General features: G+C 35.2%; 1 protein-coding gene across 1 annotated transcript in view; it reads right to left on the bottom strand.

Moving 5' to 3' along the window:
- Positions 1–21,882, bottom strand: part of ANKFN1 (ankyrin repeat and fibronectin type III domain containing 1) — a 555,599-nt gene that overhangs the window by 165,535 nt on the left and 368,182 nt on the right. The window contains 1 exon segment of the mRNA XM_074261847.1: positions 11,238–11,372. The gene's annotated coding sequence lies outside the window, so the exon portion shown is untranslated.

The raw sequence follows: 21,882 nt of genomic DNA, 5'->3' as shown, positions 1-21,882 counted from the left end.
TGATTCTGGAAAGAGAGCTATACAGGTCTTAGAAGTGTGAGACTAAAGAACTTTTTCTTTTAAGGGGCAGGTGTAGAGGAAAGAGAGAAACAATGAATAATGTTCCATTTCTCAAGCAAAGAGGATGAACCAGTCATTTCATGACAAAAAGGAAATAACTTTGACCTTAGGAAATTGTGGTGGTGAATAAAATAATATTGAAAAAGATTCCTGAGTTACTTAAAAATAGGCTTTGGATAAATAGGAGTGATAAAATAAATGGCATTGTAATAAATCAAATATCAATCCATCAATTGCCCACTGTGTACCAGATACATTCATTTAGGGTTCTTCTTTTACTCTGCTCATGGCATAAGCCTGTTTTACTCAACTAATTAACCACTGTCTACTTGGTTAATGGAGGGCTAATTTTGGTGATCTGCTCTTGGTTTGGTAGATAGAGCACAAGGCCCCAGAGTCATGGCTTCAGACACTTAGTAAGTCTGGGTAAGTCACTTTACCTTGTTTGCCTCAGTTTACTCATCTATAAAACAGATTAGAGAAGGAAATACTAAGTCACTCCAGTATCTTTGTTAAGAAAATCCCAAATGGGGCCACAAAGAATCAGAAATAATGAAAATGACTTACATCAAAAACAAATATATTTTTTCTTTTTTAGTTTCTCTTTATGATTGGGGAGAGGAAATGGTGAGTGTGGGTGAGAAATATATTGGGAAACAAAGGTGATGTGAAAGCAAAAGATATCAACAACAATTTAAAAAAAACAGACAATTCACATAAAATTGATTATCTACAGAGCAATGTGGTAGATGATTCCAAGACAAAACTCCAAAAAGCCCTGACCTTCAAGTTTACCTTTTAGTTAAACAGGACAAAGTAAAATATTAAGGCATAATAGGGGAGGTTTGAAAATTGTACTTTTTATACACTATTGATATCCTTTCTCCCCTTCTCCATCAGCATAAAAGGCTTGATTTATCACAGAATACATAGCTACAGTTTTCCTTTCCACATTGTGGGGATTAGGGATACAGTACTCTTGAGATCTGGAAAAATTCACAAAAATTTTTTTGTCCCTCTCTTCATACCAGAGAAGTCTGAATTTTTGTCTTTATTTTTTCTATGGGGTTTATAATACATTATTGCATAATTTGATATTATATAATATAATACATATATCTTATGCATTTCTGGGTTTCTATACTTTTCCTATGTTGTCTGGTGACCTTTGCATGTCATCTGTGACTTCTGCAAAATTCCAAAAAAAATTCCCATTTAATTTTGTATATTGACCTGTGGAACCATGATGAGGAAAGTCACAATGTGGAATGGCTAACTGTATATGCTAAGAAGAACAACAACTTTCTGGGCCATGGTCCCATGATGATGCTATCTGACATTTCATTGTGGTATTCCAAGCTTCTGCTCTAGGACCATGGACTTCTTATTGGTGAGCATTCATATATTACATTATAGAATAAGATTCATCCCATTCCAAGCTCCTTTGTATACCAGTCTCCATCTCTGTCTCAGAATTCCTAGCTCTCACTCTGGTACCTTTGTCTTTGGGTTGATAAACAGTTGTTATCTTTATTCCAGGCACAGGACTACCAAGATATACAGGTATCTTATATATATATATATATATACCATTCCTCCCTCTCATTCTCTGTCCCTTTCCAATTCTAAAAACAGTAATCAGGTCAATACTGCCAAAACACTCCTCTCTGTTCACCATTTTCCTACATAAGTTGTTTTCTCTTATAAGAACATAAACTCTTTGAAGATAATGACTATCTTGCTTGCTTAAATTTGTATGTCCAGTACTGGACCCCTTCAGAAGAACTTTCCCAGGACTCCAATCAATCCCTGAAAATGACCATTAATTCAGTGACCATCATTCAGTTCTAGTTTGATGAGTCAGTGATGCATTTCAATTGACTTTAAAATATTTTTAAATTTTTCTGAACCTGACAAACCCTAATAAAAATAAACATTTGCATTTGTAAAGAATAGAAAAAGAGTACATATGAAATTTAAAATTTTACTATATACATTTTTAAAAAGCATTTATTCAGTTCAACAAGTTATTTCCAAAGCTGCCTCAGTTGTTTGTATTGCCCTCTGAACCACTAGGTTTCTTCTGTAGAATTTTCTAAAGTCTTCATCGTTGTTTTTTCTTTCTTTCTTTGACATTGCTATTACTAACACAGCCTCCAAATTCTCTCTCTCTCTCAACAAAAACTCTTCTTTGTAACAAATAAGCATAATTAAGCGAAAACAAAAACAAACAAACAAAAAAAAACCCTTACACATTGACCATGTCTGAGAATGTCTAATTAAGCTTCTCTAATATGTTGCGCCTCTATCAAGAGGTAAATAACATGCTTCATTATTAGTGGTCTTGAGTCATGGTTGGTCATTGTTTCAGGGGCAGCTAGGTGGCGCAGTGGATAGAGCACAGCCTTGAATTCAGGAGGACCTGAGTTCAAATCTGGTCTCTGACACTTAACACTTCCTAACTGTGTAACCCTGGGCAAGTCACTTAACCCCAGTCTCAGGGGGAAAAAAGTTAGAATCATTGTTTCAGTGTACAAATTGTTCTTGATTCTCCTAATTTTATACTGCATCAATTTCTACAAGTCTTTTCAGCTTTCTCTTAATCTCTCCTTATCATATGACATTAAACATGTTTCACCTCCTGTTTAAAACATTGCAGATGATGTTTTCAGATCCTACCTACTATTTTAAGAAATATATTTATTGATAAACTTAACTTTAACAAAAACATCCTTAATAAATATTACATTTTGTATTTTCTGCACTTGATATAAATGCTTGATTTTTATTTTTTGTTATTAATATGGTCTACCTTGCACATGGATTTTCTAATAATGAGCCACCCTTACATTTTTGCCAAAAATCTAACTCTTTTACATAATCTGCTGTAAACTCTTTGTTAACATTTTGTTAAATATTTTGAATTGATACTCATTAGGAATATTGGTGTATAGTTTTCTTTCTTTGCTTTGTTTGTTTTTTTTTTTTAATTGGTTTAGGATCATAACCTTGGAGGCATTTGGTTGAATTAGCTCTTTTCCCTCCCTTTTGAAAATGGTTTACATGAAAACGGAATTCATTGAGTTAAGTAGCTAATTTCTTGGTCTGATCACCTGGACCTTTAAATATTTTTGTAAATACTCCTCCATTTCCTTTAAATTAATTAATTTGTTGGCATAAAATTGAGTAAATTTTTTTTACTAGAACTATTTCCTTTATTTTTTCATTTGTTCTTCCTTTTTTATTTTTGAAAATGGCAATTTAGTTTTTCTCCTTTAAAATAAGATAAGCTGACAATATTATTTTCTTAGATTTTTATTTTCAAAATACCTTTCCCTAATGTTAATTATCGATACAAGACTTTTTGTTTGTTTGTTTTAGCTTCCAATTTGGTTAATCTCCTCTTTGGTTTCAGTTCCTCTATTTCTGTGTTTATCTGGAGTTTTTGATTTATTACCTTTGTAGTGGTTTTACTTCACCCTCTAAATTTGAACTTTGTTTTTCTTATAACCATTCTGTTCCTGACTCTTCCCTCAATCCTAAATCCTTCCTTCTCCATCACTAGCCTTAAATATTTTCCTGGTTGATTTAATTCACTACTATATTACTTAACTCTCTATTTGTGTGAATATGTGTGTTCAACAATTTTTTGTAAATTTCAAAGAAAAGTGAGGTTCATATGCTCACTCTCCTCAAACTTTACTCCATATTTTTATATTATTCTCCTGTACCCCAATTATGAGATTCATTGTGTTTAACTCTCTCCCTCTTCTCTCTTCTCTCTTCTCTCTTCTCTCTTCCCTCTTCCCTCTTCCCTCTTCCCCCTCCCCCCTCTCCCCAATTGGGATTAAGTGATTTTGCCCAGAGTCACACAGCTAGGAAGTATTAAGTATCTGAGATCACATTTGAATTCAGGTCCTTCTGACTTCAGGGCTGGTGCTCTATGTATGCACTGTGCTATCTAGCTGCCCTTTTTCTCTGCTTTTAAACTAATAAACCAGAATAAAACAGTGTCCAGGCTCTGAATTTATCTTTTATAAATTCCCTCTATAAACCTTGAAGATGTTATAATTTTGAAGAAAAATGTGTTTTTTCTTTCCCTATTAGAATATAAATACTTCATTATTGTCTAGACCCTTCCAATTGATCAGGTATATTTACGTAACTACATTTATATATATTTAATATAGAAATATATTTAAATTTCTAGCTTTTATCTTAACTATTGTGTTTGTAGTTCAAATTTTTTATCTAGACTCCAGTCTTTTCATCAGAAATAACTGAAAATCCATTCCATTAAAATTAATTTTCAGCCTTTCAGTCTGTTAATCTTAGTTGTAAACTATTATCTTTTACTTGTAAGAATATCATATTCCAATCTTTTTCTATTTTTTAAAGTAGTTGATGGCAAGTATTGTGTAATCCTTACTTTAGTTGTTTGGTAGTTGTATTTTTTCTGTTTGATTTCATGCAGTAAATTTTCTTTGTCCTGAAAGCTCTAAGTTTTGGGCTCACATATTCCTGGGACTTTTTAATTGGGAGTTTCCTTAGGAAAGTGACCAATGTATTCTTTCTAATTTTACTTTGTCATCTGGTTGTTTAAATCTGAGTAGTTTTCAAAAAAGATTTATTGAAACATTATTTATCCAAGAGGTGGTTCCCACTTATTATCTCTCCTCTTGGGGGAGATTGAATCTAGTCAATTGCTTGAGTGTAGAGGTTTTCACATGAAGATGATTAGTTATCCATATTAAGTCTAGTATTCATATAGGCTTTTAAGGTAAATTGAATCAGTAAAATGGAGAAAGTTGATGTGTTTGTATCAATCAGCATTGGAATTTGACTGAAGAGTAGTCACAGCACTATACTTGGTAAGAGATTGGGAGGCTAAATAGGAGGGCAGGGAGAGCCTAAACTTTTTTTCTTTTCTTTAAATCATGGCTTGGGAGCTCTAATTATTCTTAAATGGCTTCTCCTTTCTCTGTTTTCCAGGTTAATTGGTTTTGATAGTAGACACTTTTTATCTCCTCCTCCTCCTCCTCCTCCTCCTCCTCCTCCTCCTCCTCCTCCTCCTCCTCCTCCTCCTCCTCCTCCTCCTCCTCCTCCTCCTCCTCCTCCTCCTCCTCCTCCTCCTCCTCCTCCTCCTCCTCCTCCTTCTTCTTCTTCTTCTTCTTCTTCTTCTTCTTCTTCTTTTTCTTCTTCTTCTTCTTCTCCTTCTCCTCCTCCTCCTCTTCCTCCTCCTCCTCCTCCTCCTCCTCCTCCTTCTTCTTCTTCTTCTTCTTCCATTCTAATATTTCTTTTTGTTTCATGAAATAATCAGTTACTGTTTGATCTATTCTATTTTTCAAGGAGGCCATCATTTAAAGTTTTTTTTTAAGTTTTTATTCTTTTAATTCTCTTTCCAATTATTTTCTCCAAAACTCTCATTTCATATGTAATTCCATTTTTTTGTTTCTTGCTTCATTTTCCCCAGGAACTCTTAGAATCAATTTTCTTTCCTCTGAGGCTTTACTTTCATCTGTGGCATTATTTTCTTCTTCTGGGGTATTCCTTTTAGGTGATTACTGACTCATGTTATAACTTCATATTGTTCATTGTTTTCTTTTGTTGACTCAGATTTCTAACCCTACTTTCTCAATTGAGTTTTTGTGTCAGGGCAGAAGTTCTATTCCTTCCTTTCACTTTTGATGAGGATGGTAAGAACATTTAAGTACTGGCCCTGATTTTCAGAGTTTTAAAAATCTGTTTCTACTTCCCCTTACTGTATCTTCTCTCAGATAGCATTTAGACTTTAGTCTGGTCAAAAGTCTATGGTCAATTGTTCCCTATCATATTGCTGCTTTAGGTTTCCATCCTCAGAATGAGGGTAGAATTTGGGGTCTTTCTAGTCTGGCTACACATATGGTCTTCCATTGCCCACTGGTGCTTTCCCCTACTTTGGGCTTCTGTTCTGATCTTCTAGGCTTATGCTGACTTTCTTGGTGGGATGCTTCTAGGTCTAGTTATTTAATTCTTGCTGTCTTTTATATATTCCAGAGATGTATGAAGAAACTAACTAATGTGTTTCATTGGGTTCTTGATCATTTTATCTAGTGACTTTTTTTAGATCATTGCCAGAGTTAATGTGGGAGTTTGGTTCCTTCATGAACTTTTGCAGTTTGGCTTTTATAGTTCATTGAAAAGTGAAATAATCTATATGGGTGGCCAATTTTAAAACTATTAAAATTTAACAAAATATACTTCATATATGAACAACATGGGATATAATTTTAGTTATTAGCCAACTATTGTGGAAAGTAATTTGGAGCTTTGCTCAAAGGGCAATCAAGTGTACATACCCTTTGACCTAGCACTACCACTACTACTAGGTCTGTATCTCAGAAAGAAAAAAGGATCTACATATACAAAAATATTTATAGCACCTCTTTTTTGTGATGGCAAAGAATTGAAAATTGAGTGGATATCAATCAATTGGGAAGTTCCTGAACAGGTCATGATATGAATGTATGGGATACTATTATTTTATAAGAAATAATGTATAGGTAGATTTCAGAAAATCTGGAAAGATTTATATGAATTGATTCTGAGTAAAGTGAGCAACACCAGGAGACCATTGTACACAGTAACATCAATATTGTGTGATGATCAACTGTGATAGACTTAGCACTTCTCAGCAATATAATGATCTAAGACTATTCTAAAAATATCATGATGGAAAAATGCTCTCTACATTCAGAGAAAGAACTGTGGAATCTGAATGCAAATCAGAATATACTGGATACCCCTTGTTTCCTCTTTTATTCTGTTTCTTCTTTCATAACTTCACTAATGTTGAAATATATTTGATATGATTGCACATGCATAACCTGTATCATATTGCTTGCCATCTTGGGAATGGAGGAGGAAAGAAGGAGAGTAACATTTGGAATCAAAAATCTTATAAAAATGGATGATTAAAAACTAGCTTTACATGTAATTGGGAAAAATGAAATGTTTTTGCAAAAAAATAACAAAAAACAATTCTGGAAAAAAAACATGAAAAATTATTCTATGAAAAAAAAGAAAATTTGGAAGTTCATTTACATCTACACACATGTACACACATACACACATGTGCACATACATATGCCTTAGGAGCACCATTAAAGTTATCAATTATTAATGACCCACCTTTCTTCAAGATGAGAAATTTCTATCAGAGAAGTTGTTTTGGCTAGTACATATGACAATTATGTTGTTGTTAGTTCAATTGTGTTTGACTTTTTGTGATCCCATTTGGGGCATGAAGAAATTGATTTGCTCAGGGTCACAACATTAATAAGAGTTTGAAGTAATTTTTAAACTCAGGGGGATGAGTTTTCTGACTATAGAGTCATCATTCTATCCATTGTGCCATCCAGCCTCCTTATCTGTAACTTAGAGATTGAGTTAGTTTTCTGAGATATTTGGAAATTAAATGATTACTCAAGGTCATACATATTAAAGACAGAATTCTAACCCAGATCTTTAGACTAAAAATCCAGATCTTTGTTCACTATAGCAGCTGTCTCCTCTAGAATGGATATACATGCTTTGCACATAGTAGACACTAAAGGAAGAATATAAAAACACACCAAGAATAAAAGAAAAGTTAGAAAGAAGCATTAAAATATAATAGCTTTGAAGACAATGTGTAGTACTTTACATAGTTTTTTTTCAGTAAAGTGTGAAATATAAGTTGTAATGGATCCTTGTTGTATGTGTCATATTGTATAAGTGGAAATGTTCTTTTTGTTATTGTTAAGTTTTTAAGTTCAAAATGAATAAAAATATTTTTGTTTGATTCTGGGTTTTTTGTTTGTTTTTTGTTCTTTGGGTTTAGATGAATGTTAATTTATTCTGCTACTCTTTAGTACATTCTGATTTACCTGGATGTGGAAGTGCTTTTTTTCAGAGATTCATAACAAAGGCTACATAAATTGGATAGGGAAGATAGATTCTTTCATCCTTTGGAGAGGAAGGATTATTTCATTTTTGTGCTTTTGTTACCACTGCCTAAGGCAATGCTTTGCACAATTTTGCCCCTAGATTTTTTTTTAATTGGTATAGAAAATTCCTGGTAAGAAGCCCTACCTACTAAAGCAGAATAGCAGGTTATAATCTTATAGAGTTGTCCTAGATGAGAGATTAATGGCTTTCTTCAGTGTCATGGCTAGGATGTATCAGAGGTAAACTTTGAATGCAAGTTCCTGAGTCCAAGGCTAATACCTATTCACTATGATGGCCTGCTTTTTGCCATGTATATAAAAGGCAATAAATACACGCCTCTAAAGTAGAATCGGATCCAACAGAATCTTCTATGTGGTGGTCAGGTAGTCTACTTAGCTTTTGGTACAAAGAATTGGAATGATAATTTTGAATTTTCAGCTTTTTCTCTGTCTATCTTTAACTCATGGGCCTAAGTTTTCTCATCTATAAAATGAATGGATTTGAATAGGTGAACACCACAGTCTGTTCCTAAAGAAATTTATGACAATGTACCCCATCAAGTAGAGAAGGACCAGTATGATTATTGATAGGGACAGGATAATGTACAGAAAGGGAAAACAACAATAACAATGCTTTCCTGGGAACTGGAAGCCTTAGATTTCACTTCTGGCTCTGCCATACTGGATTTTGATGTTGGACAAATCACTTTGGCTTTCCGGGTTTCATGTCTTTTTCTATAAAAATGATGCCTTTAGTTACAATAATCTCTAAGGTCTGATGAATGATATTTATATTACTCAAATAACTGAAGAATCATGAATAGCATCCCTGACTCCCTGTCAATTGATCTAATAATTGTATCATGTAAAAGCAATATAGAATTTATATAGCATTATGGAAATCATCATGATAACAGTAACAATAGCAAGCCTTGACATGGTTTTAAGGTTTGCAAAACACTTTACAAATATAATCTCATTTTAGCCTCATAAAAAACCTATGAAGTATTCATAATTTTACAGATGAGGAAACTGAGGCAAACAGTGGTTAACTAACTTGTTCAGGGTCAAATAGTTGTCAAGTGTCAGAGGTCAAATTTGAACTCAAGTTTTCCTGATTTCAGGAATAATGTTCTATTCACTGGGCCACCAAGATGATAACATCTTCTTCCATTTATCACAGAATTTTCAAGTTGGAAAGGACTCCTCCAATGCAATTTAGTTCCACCCCTATAAAACAATTCCTCCTGCAAGTGGAAATTACCACTGAGAAGTTGTCTGAAGACCTCTAATGAGGGGGAGCCTGCTACTCCCTATTGCCTTCCAGTTTTGAATAGTCTTAATAAATTGATTGGAAGGTTTTTTTCATAAAGCAAATATTGTCTTTTTGAGGTCAAATGGAATGTATAGTCCTTTTCCAGGTGGCATCCTTCCAAATACCTGGAGACAGATATCTTTGACCACATTCTCAGTTCTTTCAATATTTCTTCATATGAATGAATGAATGGCTGAATAAATGAAGTACTCACTATGTTCCAATCACCATGCTAAAGGCTGTAGATTAAAAAAAAATAGAAAAGTAAGACAAACCTTGCTTTAAAGCAGTTTGCATTCTGATATATGGAAGGTCTTATCTGCAAGTCATAAAGAATGGTGTGTTCATCCTTACAGTTCAGTGTTAAAGCACATGGTATTGTCTCTTCTTTAATGTCATTTTCACAGATAGTAAGGCATTTGACAATGCCAAGCACTTTGGTAGCAAGAACTTTGCTTTCCAGGTCTTCAGTAGCTGTGGCTACAGCATCTCTAGGAATAATCACCAGATTCTAAAGTCACATTTCATGAACTTCAGGCCTATTTTCATCCTAGATGCTATTCTCTGGAAATTTTCCAACTCATTAATCTTTATCATGTGTATCTCTGAATCTTTCAGATCAAAGTGGAGAATGACATGGCCCTTATGATCAATAGCACATGGTTGCTGGGATTCTATGCAAAGCTGGGCTTCTCAAATGAGAATCAACCTCAAATTTCCCAACTTTAGTTGCTAACTATTTACATTTTGAGAAACATGGTGTTCTCTTTTTCTAAGTAATCAGGATTCATAGCCACACCTTTGTCTTTACAGCCAAGTGATATACAACAGAGAAAATATAACAAATGAAACCTTCAACTCTACATGACATTTATATGGATTCAGACCTAAAATTATCCAGAAAGCTGGATTGATGCTTCCATAAAATCTAGGGATAACAGTTCAGACAAAAGTCCATGATAAAAAGGGGAAAGAAGAAGCATTTGTTTTTTCTCATTCCTTTTAACTTCCATAAAAATGAGCTCCTGTCTGCTTTGAAAGGTAAAGGAATTAAGCTGGGTCACTTTTTATGGTGGCCACTTCAGGAACATGGCTGGCATTAAGGACAAATGGCACAGCCCACAATAACATTATTGGCCTGCTGTGCATCCCAAAAGGACAGTAGTCCCCACTATGTACTCAGTGAATCCCTCTGATCACTATGTGAATGAAAAAAAAACTCACATTCAAAAATATGAGCCCTGTGATGGTAGAGGACCAAGGCAGAGATTTGCCCACATGTATCTGTTGTGCTATCCTGTTATCCTGTTTAAAAAATATGCTGTAAATATCACCAGGTTCCTAGCACTAGGTCTGCTCAAATAATTCAGTGCCTAATCACCTAGGATCATTTAAATGCTAGCATTCTAGCCACCATGCTCAGCTGGCAAAACAGAGTCAGAGAAGCAGCTGTTTGCTCAGATTGGCATTGGTCCTTTTCAGCATTCTGGGACCCAACAGTTAACCTGATCCAACAGGTATTTGATAGATACCTTGGGAGCAGATTGGGAAATGACAGGGAATGGTAAAATGTAGAGTGGCAGCAGTCTGTTTTTATTCTCAAAGACATCAACACACATTATTCTAATGCTTGCTGCTCCAAATAATTAAAAATATGCATAGATTTCCTCCTTCCTATGTTCCAGTATATCTGTGTAGAAATGTATGTCTCCCTGAAGGTCTCTGTATGTGTGTGTGTGTGTGTCCTGCATACATCACCCCCAGCTAACTCTTTCAAAGATGTATATAACACATCATTAAACATGCATCACCACACATTTTATAAAACAATGAAAAAAATGACCCAACAAGCTCCATGTTAAACATGATGAGAGAAGGTAATAGGATTTACTTACCAGTTTAGCTTGGATGAGGCAGAAGAGGAACAAGTTGTTGGTAATTGTCCAGCGTCTTCATTCAATAAATCACACTGGTTTTGCTTTCGCCTCTGGCTCAGTCTCTGTGCAAAGCAAGTGAACCTCCTTCCTATTCTGCATGAAAAATCAGAAATAAACAGACTCACTACCCACCAGAGCACAAGTCTATGATTATTGAGGTACTCTCAAAGCAAAACAAAAGAGCAAATGATGCAGAGAGCTAGGAGAGAGAGAGAGAGAGAGAGAGAGAGAGAGAGAGAGAGAGAGAGAGAGAGAGAGAGAGAGAGAGAGAGAGAGAGAGAGAGAGAGAGTCAAACAGTTTGGCTCTGATGCTAGGTGTATTATTCTCGGGACTGCGGCTCTGGGAAGAGTTGATTTCTAATCCTCTTGCTCATGTAGTCGAGAGATGCCATGACTTCGATGCATGCTTTACCTATTGTATCTGTGAGAATTGGTCCGGAAAGTGGGTAACAACTGAAAGGATCATTGAAGGCAAGACTGAATTGTAGTTGATTGTCACTCAGGGGTGACAGCATGTTATCTTTGTACTAAATTAACAGTAAGGAAGGAAAATCATCCAGAGTCTGTGATTGCATCTTATAATTCTGAGCTACTGATGAGCTATGACTTTTCTGGAGCCAAGTACCCCCCACTGACTACTGTGATTGCCAGAGGCCAGAGTCCCATAGCCATAAGCCATATCCCCAAACAAAAAAAAATCTGCACTGTTACTTGGCAACTTCCAGGATGAGTGGGGGGCAACCTTAAGAAAGAAAGACAGCACAATCCAGTCGTGCTACTAAATGAAGCTTGAGACCCTGCACAAGCTGATCCTAAGGAATTGACTGGAATGTATAGCTTATGACACATTCCTATGGAGAACATGGACTATTTCAGGAGGAGGGTTCCCTGATGCTTCAATGAAAGAAGCAACATATGGAAATACCTGACTTCCCACATAGCCCAGGTTTGTGGTTTGCAAGTTTAGCCAGCAACCTCTATTGCATTCCCTAGAAAGCTGCAAACAGGGGTATCCTTCACATTTTCCCTAAGATAAATGGGAAAAGAGCAAAGAGAGTCACCTTTAGCTTTTGAGTTACATTGCTCATTAAGTTCATGAATACATACATGTGCACACACACACACACACATATACACACACACAAATATCCCTAGCAACAGCATAAAATTAGGTGTCTCTTGAGCTCTCCATTTAGACTTTATCTTTGCCTACCAAATGCAATGCTGCTTACACTGATGCAGTGCCTTTGGAAACCATGTTTAATATTCTTAACTGACAAAATTTTGGCCTTTATTTACCTGGAGGCAAATCAGCCACCAAACTTTGAACCTGATGTTCCAACAAAGCTAGAGAAAGTGACCTGGTGGCAAACAGCAGCCTTACAAGACTAATCAACAGAACCATCATTTAGCAAAGGCAAAGAAAAGATTTCTAAGCTCTCTAAAATGCCTTCCTTGCTTTCAGGGGACATCAGGGCACACTGATAGGCTCCCTTAGGGGACTGTGGTAAGCACTTCTCAAGTAGTAATCTGTAGGTAGCATTGAATGACTCACAAAAACTCCCCAGTAGTCTTGAGAAAAAAATTACTTATGACTTTTCCTCAGTCCAATCAGCATGATAGAAATCCTGCTTTGGATTTTTTTTGTCTCCTTCTCCTGGGATCTGTTAAGACTCCAGAAGTCTTACTGCAAGATTTTGATTCAGAAAGCTATAAACCTTGAAATTAGGCAGGTTTTCTTTTATCTGCTAAGGAAAGGAACAGAAGAAAGAGGAATTCTTCCTCTAGGGACAAATTCAATGTGGTAGATGGGTATTACAGAAGAATTTTATTGGCAGTGATGTTTTATGGCTAGTGGATTGTAGATGGGAGAAACTTAGAGGCCATTGGGTCTAATTGCCTCATTTTACAGATGGGGAAAATGTGGTTCATAGAAATTGTATCTTTCTTGTAGTCATACAATCAGTATTAGAGATGACCCATACTTCAAAGTCTAAGTTTTACCATCTCAGGAATTAGAAAGGAAGGGACATCAAATAACAGGTCCCTGGAGGGCAAGGAAGAAGGGTAGTCAAGACTATATAAGACATGGTCACTATAGAGAGGAATCAGACTCCACTTATATTTTGTTACCCTGGGGAAAAAGCTTCAGTCATCTCATTCTAGTTATGATTCTGAGATTGGCTATTAACTTCCAAGTGAAGTGGGAATGCCTACTAGTTCCCTCTCTGCCATAAGTATCTCCCTCTCCAGCCTATCCAAATGGAAACTAATGACTTGTGAGACAGTAAGAATCAATCAAACTAAAAAAATGAAAAAATAGAATAAAATGTGAAATACCTCATTGGCAAAATAGCTGACCTGAAAAATAGATCCAGAAGAGACAATTTAAAAATGATTGGCCTACCTGAAGGCCATGACCAAAAAAAAAAAAAAAAAAAAAGAGAGCCTAGATAGCACTCTACAAGAGGTCATTAAGGAAAACCACTCTGATATTCTAGAAACAGAGGAGGAAATACTCATTGAAAGAATTCATTGATCACCTCTGCAAAGAGATCCCACAAGGAAATCCCCAAGGAACATCGTTGCTCCAAAACTATAATCTCTCTCCAGTCTATCTATTCTTGACTCAGCTGCCAAAATCATCTTCCTACACGGCTGGTCATCCACTTCTCTATAAACTCAGTGGCTGCCTGTGACTTACAGGGTGGCTCTTGAAACTTCATAACTGGTCCCTTCCTATCTTAATAGCCTTTAAGTTACTTCCACATACTTTATAATTTATTGACACTGGCTTTCTTGCTATTCTACATATATGATTCAGTCAGTCATTTCTTTCATCTCTCTGACTCTTTGTGACTCGGTTTGAGGTTTTCTTGGAGTGGTTTGCCATTTTCTTCTCCATTACAGATGAGAAAACTGAGGCAATATTAAGTGACTTGTTCAGGGTCACAAGGTTAGTGTCTACAATTAAATTTGAACTCAGGTTTTTCTGACTCTAGGCCTCGCAATACATCCATTGTGCTACGTTGATACTTTACTTTTTAATTTTATACCATTTTACTGTTAATCCCACATACCTGGAAGACTCTCCTACATAACTCAATTTTTTATCTTCCCTGACCTTCTAGACTGAGGTCAAAGCCCACCTTATAGTCAGGGCTTCTTCAAGTGTTCTTCTCCTGCCACTGTCCCCACCACTGCTACTGTTTTCCCTCTAAGATGACTTTCCATCTATTCATCTATGTCAGTATACTATGTAACTATATTATGTTTATTTTGCTTTTGAATATTGTCTCCCCCATTAGAATGTGAGTTTCTTAAGTGCAGAGACTGGTTTTTGTTATTGTTGTTGTTTTTTATTTTTCTTTGTTTTCTTGGTATTTTTAACTGACCAGTGCTTTTTGGCTGAAAGGATGACCTTATTAGGCCTTTACCCAAATTTCTTTTACTATGGAAAAAAAAGATAATTCCACGTGATCAAGTCAAAAGTACGTTTGAAAGCTGTGTAAGTAGATAAACTCAAAATTCAGTGGAAAGTTAAGGATAGGAATATTTGTTTGGGTGTGAATGACCCCTCTCCAACAAGCCTTCTCCTGGTTCACTGCCTACCACTGTGTGACCCAAAAGCCCTTGGAAAATGAATAATAGTTCACCATCTGTCTTTGAAATCTTGAAAACCCAACATATCAGTAAGAGATAGCTACAACAGTTTTTAAGGCATTAGGATTGTGAATTTAAAGCTCAAAATTTAAAAAGAAAAGAATGTTAAAAATAAATGAATAGTATGTTTTTCAAAAAGACATCAGGTTGTAGGAGAAACATTTTCCCAAAATCTGTACCTGTATTGAGAATTAATTAAGAGGTTCAAAGACCCAGAGTTCAGCAACCAGAACATATGAGAGAGAGAATTTGACCTGATATCTTTTTGGATTAGAGGTCAGATTTCTATCCACCATACCATGCTCTGGGCAGAGCCAAGCTGAGGATCATATGCTTTTTGAAGGTATATAGAACAGTTTGTCTGGGCTGGCTCTAGTGATTAGCATGTAGTACTCATGACCAACTAGGTTATAGGTTCAGCTCTCAGAGGGAACAGTTAGCTTCATACAGAGAAAAACTGTCTCTAGCCATGGGCTGCTTTGTAGTCTTGGTCTGACAGCTGGAAAATGTGTGTCTTTGATAGTAAGAATAATAAATCACAAAAGCCAGGGTGGTTGGAAGGAAAGCACATTGAATTTGGATACAGGAAATCTGGATTTGAATTGGGCTCTGCTAACTGCCTGTGTAATGTTGGTAAAAATATTTTATTTCTTTGAACCTCAGTTTCCGAACTGTAAAATGAGGAGGTAGGTAGTTTGGGGGGTTGTATGCTCTATATCCTATTATCAAACATATCTTCTTTTAACAGACAATACTGTGCACATTGTTACCCAGTTGATCGTATTCTCTACTAGATTGTAAGTTCCATGAGGAACTTAGGTAAATTTTGTCTTTATTAGAGCCTTTCTTTGCTTGGTACACAGTAGGTGTTTAATAAATGCTAAAAGAATATATGTGACTTACATCATGCTATTGTATACATGCATAGGTTTTCTACTGCATTCTTATGTATTTGTCTTGTCTCCAAAGCATGTAACTCAGAGATTTACATAGCAGAAATTTGTAAATGTTTGTTGAAAGGGGACAGTACTGAACCAGCCACAGGGCTTCTGAGAATCTCTCTGATGATTCATGTAGAAGCCCATTAAAGATAGTATGCCAGCAAGGTGGTTTAGGAGATACAATATGGGACCTGGAATCAGGAAACTCTGAATCCAAATTTGACCTCAGATATTTATTAGTTGTATGATTTGGGGCAAGTCATTCTCTCATATCTATTTTCCAGAATTGTTATGAAGATCAAATGAGATAAAAATATGTAAAGCATTTTGTAAACCTTGAAATAATATGTAAATTCTAGCTATTATTAAACAGTGCCATATTAGGAGCCAGAGGACTTTAGCTTGAACGCTGGCTGTCACTTATTATATATGTGATCTAAGGCCTTGCTGGGCCTTAGTCACTGTATTTGTGAAAGTTAGATGTGATAGCTTCTTTTTAAAAATTTAAAAAAAATCTATTTAAAATATTATTTTCATTTAAAATTTTGAGTTTTATATTTTCTCCCTCTCTCCCACCTCTTCCCCACCACTGAACAGGAAAATAATGTATCAATTATATATGTGAAATCATGCAAAACATATTTCCTTATTAGCCATATGGAGCAAATATAAAAAGTGAAAAAAATTATACTTTGGTTTTTGCTCAGAGTTCATCAATTCTCTCTCTTTCTCTCTCTCTCTCTCTCTTTCTCTCTCTCTCTCTCTCTCTCTCTCTCTCTCTCTCTCTCTCTCTCTCTCTCTTTCTCTCTCTCTCTCTCTGGAAGTGAATAGCATTTTTTTTCATCATGAATCCTTTGTAATTCTCTTAGATCATTGTATTATCAGAGAAGCCAAGTCTTTCACAATTGACCATCATTACTGCTGTTACTCTGTGCAATGATTTTCTGGTTCTTCTCACTTCATTTTGCATCAGTTTGTATAGGGCTTGTCATGTTATTGTTTTTTTTTTTCTTTCTGAAACTATCTCCCTTGTGATTTTTATAGCACAAGAGTAATCCATCACAATCATATGCCACAACTTATTTAGCTATGCCTGATGGACGAGCATCCCCTTGATTTCCATTTCTTTGCTACTATATTTTCCCACTATATCACATCTAACTTTCACAAAGTTCTTCCTTGTATGCCTTCTTTATATGAGAAAAATGTGTCCCTTTATTCTCCCTTCTCCCTTTCCTCAGTGTATCCCTCTTTCTAACCTCTACATTCCTTTTTAGAAGATCATCTCAATCTAATTGATTCATACCTGTGTCCTCTGTCTAAGCACTTTTTTTCACTGTCCTAATAATGATAAAGTTCTTAGGAGTTATATGTATTCTCTTCCCATATAGGAATCTAAACAATTTAAATCCATTGAGTCCCTTAAACCAAGGTTTACCTTCTTATGCTTTTTTGAATCTTCTATCTGAATGCTAAACTTTATTTTTCAGTTCTGGTCTTTTAATCAGGAATGTCTGAATGTCTTCTATTTCATTAAATATCTATTTTTTTCTCTGAAGTATATTCAATTTTGCTGGTTAGATTAATCTTGATTACAAATCTAGCTCTTCTGCTTCTTTAATAGGAAAGATACTAAAACTTGTGCAATCCTGACTGTGGTTCCATGAAATTTGAACTGTTCCTTTCGAGCTTCTTGGGATATTTTGTCCTTGACCTGGAAGCTCTGTAAATTGCCTGTAATATTCCTGGAAGTTTTTATTTCATTCATGAAGTATTTATGAGAATATCTTTCAGGAAATGATTACTGGATTCTTTCAATTTCATTTTTCCCTTTGGATCTAAGATATCAAGGCATTTTTCTTGATAATTTTATTTTTATTTTTATTTTTTGTTTTTGATGAGGCAATTGGGGTTAAGTGACTTGCCCAGGGTCACAGAGATAGGAAGTGTTAAGTGTATAAGGCCAGATTTGAACTCAGGTCCTCCTGACTTCAGGGTTGGTACTCTATCCACTGTGCCACCTAGCTGCCCCTCCTTGATAGTTTCTTGAAATATGATGTTTTTTTTTTTTTTTTTTCTATCATGGCTTTTAGGTAGCTTAGTAATCTTTAATTATTTCCTTTGATCTCTTTTGTAGGTCACTTTCTTTTCCAATGTGGTGTTTCGCATTTTTTTCTCTTTTCAGTCATTTGACTTTGTTTTGCTACTCCTTAAAGTCTCATGGATTCATCAGCTTCCACTTACTCATTTCTAAACTACTTGGGTATGACTGGATTCTCAGCAGGAACCACAGATTCTTTCACCTCCCAGTTTGTCATGTTGGCGTATGAGTCCAGGAAGACAAGTGAACCTTGGCTGATTGGGAACACCAGGCCTAGCTGTATTGCTGAGACATGACCTGGCCAAAAAAGAACCAGTATCCACTGACTGCAGAAGAACTGGGGTAGGAGTGCTGCTGGCTGCTGACACTTGCAGAAGGGCTGACTCTTGGTTTGGGGTTTCTGGTCAGAGTGGAGAGGTGAAGGGAAGATTGAGGCACCATCTCTCCACCCACGATTAAAGGTGCTTACACTAATACCTTTTATTTAAAAAAAAAATGAACTAGCAAAGAATAAAGAACTCCACTACTGAAACATGAGAACAGAGTGAAATAAGTTTGCCCACTATTACCATTACTATTCAATATTGTATTGGAAATGCTAGCCTTGGCAATACGAGTTGAGAAAGAGATTAAAGGAATAAGAGTAGGTAATGAGGAAATCAAAATGTCACTCTTTGCAGATGATATGATGGTATACTTAGAAAACCCCAGAGATTCAAATAAAAAGTTATTAGAAATAATTCACAACTTTAGCAAAGTTGCTGGATACAAAATAAATCCACATAAATCCTCAGCATTTTTATACATCACCAACAAAATGCAACAGCAAGAGATACAAAGAGAAATTCCATTCCAAACAAATGTTGAGAGTATAAAATATTTGGGAATCCATCTACCAAAGAAAAGTCAGGAATTATATGAGCAAAATTACGAAACACTTGCCACAAAAATAAAGTCAGATTTAAATAATTGGAAAGACATTCAGTGCTCTTGGATAGGCCGAGCGAATATAATAAAGATGACAATACTCCCCAAACTAATCTATTTATTTAGTGCTATACCAATCAGACTCCCAAGAAACTATTTTAATGGCCTAGAAAAAAATAGCAACAAAATTCATATGGAAGAATAAAAGGTCGAGAATTTCAAGGGAACTAATGAAAAAAAAAAGTCAGATGAAGGTGGTCTAGGTGTACTTGATCTAAAGCTATATTATATAGCAGCAGTCACCAAAACCATTTGGTATTGGCTAAGAAATAGACCAGTCGATCAATGGAACAGATTAGGTACAAAAGACAAAAAAGGGTACATCTATAGCAACCTAGTGTTTGATAAACCCAAAGATACCAACATTTGGGATAAAAATTCATTATTTGAAAAAACTGTTGGGGAAACTGGAAATTAGTATGGCAGAAATTAGATATGGATCCACACTTAACACCATATACCAAGATAAAATCAAAATGGGTCCATGATTTAGGCATAAAGAATGAGATCATAAATAGATTAGAGGAACAGAGAATAATCTACCTCTCACACCTGTGGAGGAGGAAGGAATTTATGACCAGAGGAGAACTAGAGATCATTATTGATCACAAAATAGAAGATTTTGATTACATCAAACTAAAAAGTTTCTGTACAAACAATACTAATGAAAACAAGATTAGAAGGGAAGTAACAAATTGGGAAATATTTTTACAGTTAAAGGTTCTAAATAAAGGTCTCATTTCCAAAATATATAGAGAACTGACCCTAATTTATAAGAAATCAAACCATTCTCCAATTGATAAATGGTCAAAGGATATGAACAGACAATTCTCAGATAATGAAATTGAAACTATATCTACTCATATGAAAGAGTGTTCCAAATCACTATTGATCAGAGAAATGCAAATTAAGACAACTCTGAGATACCACTACACTCCTGTCAGATTGGCTAAGATGTCAGGAACAAATAATAATGAATGTTGGAGGGGATGTGGGAAAACTGGGACACTAATACATTGTTGGTGGAACTGTGAAAGAATTCAGCCATTCTGGAGAGGAATTTGGAACTATGCCCAAAAAGTTATCAAACTCTGCATACCCTTTGATACAGCAGTGCTACTATTGGGCTTATATCCCAAAGAAATACTAAAGAGGGGAAAGGGACCTGTATGTGCCAGAATGTTTGTGGCAGCCCTTTTCGTAGTGGCTAGAAACTGGAAGATGAATGGATGTCCATCAATTGGAGAATGGTTGGATAAATTATGGTATATGAAGGTTATGGAATATTATTGTTCTGTAAGAAATGACCAGCAGGAGGGATACGGAAAGGTTTGGAGAGACTTACATGAACATGATGCTGAATGAAATGAACAGAACCAGAAGATCGCTGTACACTTCAACAACAATACTGTTTGAGGATGTATTCTGATGGAAGTGGTTATCTTCAACATAAAGATCCAACTCACTTCCAGTTGATCAATGATGGACAGAAACAACTACACCCAGAGAAAGAACACTGGGAAATGAATGTAAATTGTTAGCACTACTGTCTATCTACCCAGGTTACTTATACCTTCAGAATCTAATACTTAACGAGCAACAAGAAAATTGGATTTACACACATATATTGTATCTAGGTTATACTGTAACACATGTAAAATGTATGGGATTGCCTGGGATTGCCTGTCTTCTAGGGGAGGGAGTAGAGGGAAGGAGGGGAAAATTTGGAAAAATGAATACAAAGGACAATGTTATAAAAAATTACTCATGCATTTATACTGTCAAAAAATTTTATAATTATAAAATTAAAAAAAAAAGAAACATGAGAACAGAGAAGACCAGTGTTCATCTTCAGAGGAGGACACTTTAAAAAAAAGCTTCTACTGTAAAGAGTAATATGAAATGGTTCCTTGCCAAGAGAGAATTTATAGAACTCAAAAAAGCATTTAAAAATCAAATGAGAGATATTGAGGAAAAATTAAAGAAAAAATGAAAACTATCCAAGAAAAACAAGGAATTATGAAAAAAAAATTAACCAATTAGAAAAGCAGGTACAGAGCCTCAAAGATGAAAATAACTCTTGAAAATTAGATTGTAATTGAAGTAAGTAAAGGGAAGTCGCTGCAGCTATAAGACACCAAGAAATAACAAAACAGATTATTAAAAAATGAGAAAACAGAAAAGAATGTGAAACATCTTATAAGAAAAATGACGAATCTGGAGAACAAATCAAGAAGAGAAAATATAAGAATAATTGGACTGCCTGAATGTTGAGACCAGAAAGAGAATCTTGACACAATAATGCAGGAAATAATCCTAGAAAAATAGTCCTGAAGTGATAGAATATGAAGGGAAAGTAGAAATAGGGAAAAAAAATCCATCAATCATCAACTCAAGAGATCCTTTGTGGAAAACACATAGAAATATTATTGTTAATTTTTGAAACACCTTGATCAAAGAGAAAATTTTTCCAGAAACAGAAAAATAATTTGGATACCCGGAATTACACTTGGAAGTGTACAATATTTATTGGAAGCTATAATAAAAGACCATAGGTTCTGGAATCACATAGACAAGCAAAAGAACTAAGTCTGCAGACAAAAAGATCATATCCAGAAAATTATCTAGAATTTTGAATGAGAAAAAATGGACATTCAATGAATTTGCAGATTTTCAGGACTTTCTATCAACCAAACCTGAAATTTACAGAAAATTTAACATATAATAGCCAATATCAAAGATCAGTTTTAAGGAACTCAACATGGACAAACTATTTAAACATGGAAAAATTTTCAATTTTTTTCACATGGAAAATGTATACTTTATGTTTAAGGTTTACTTCAACAATAGGGTAGCTCAAAAGAAGGACTGGCAGTGTAAAGGTAAAAACAGAATACAAATGAAGTGCAGA

This window comes from Sminthopsis crassicaudata, chromosome 4 (genome assembly GCF_048593235.1).
Source record: "Sminthopsis crassicaudata isolate SCR6 chromosome 4, ASM4859323v1, whole genome shotgun sequence".
Classification (NCBI taxonomy): Eukaryota; Metazoa; Chordata; class Mammalia; order Dasyuromorphia; family Dasyuridae; genus Sminthopsis; species Sminthopsis crassicaudata.
Note: the sequence above shows the minus strand (reverse complement) of the source record. Positions and strands in the feature narration are given on the sequence as shown.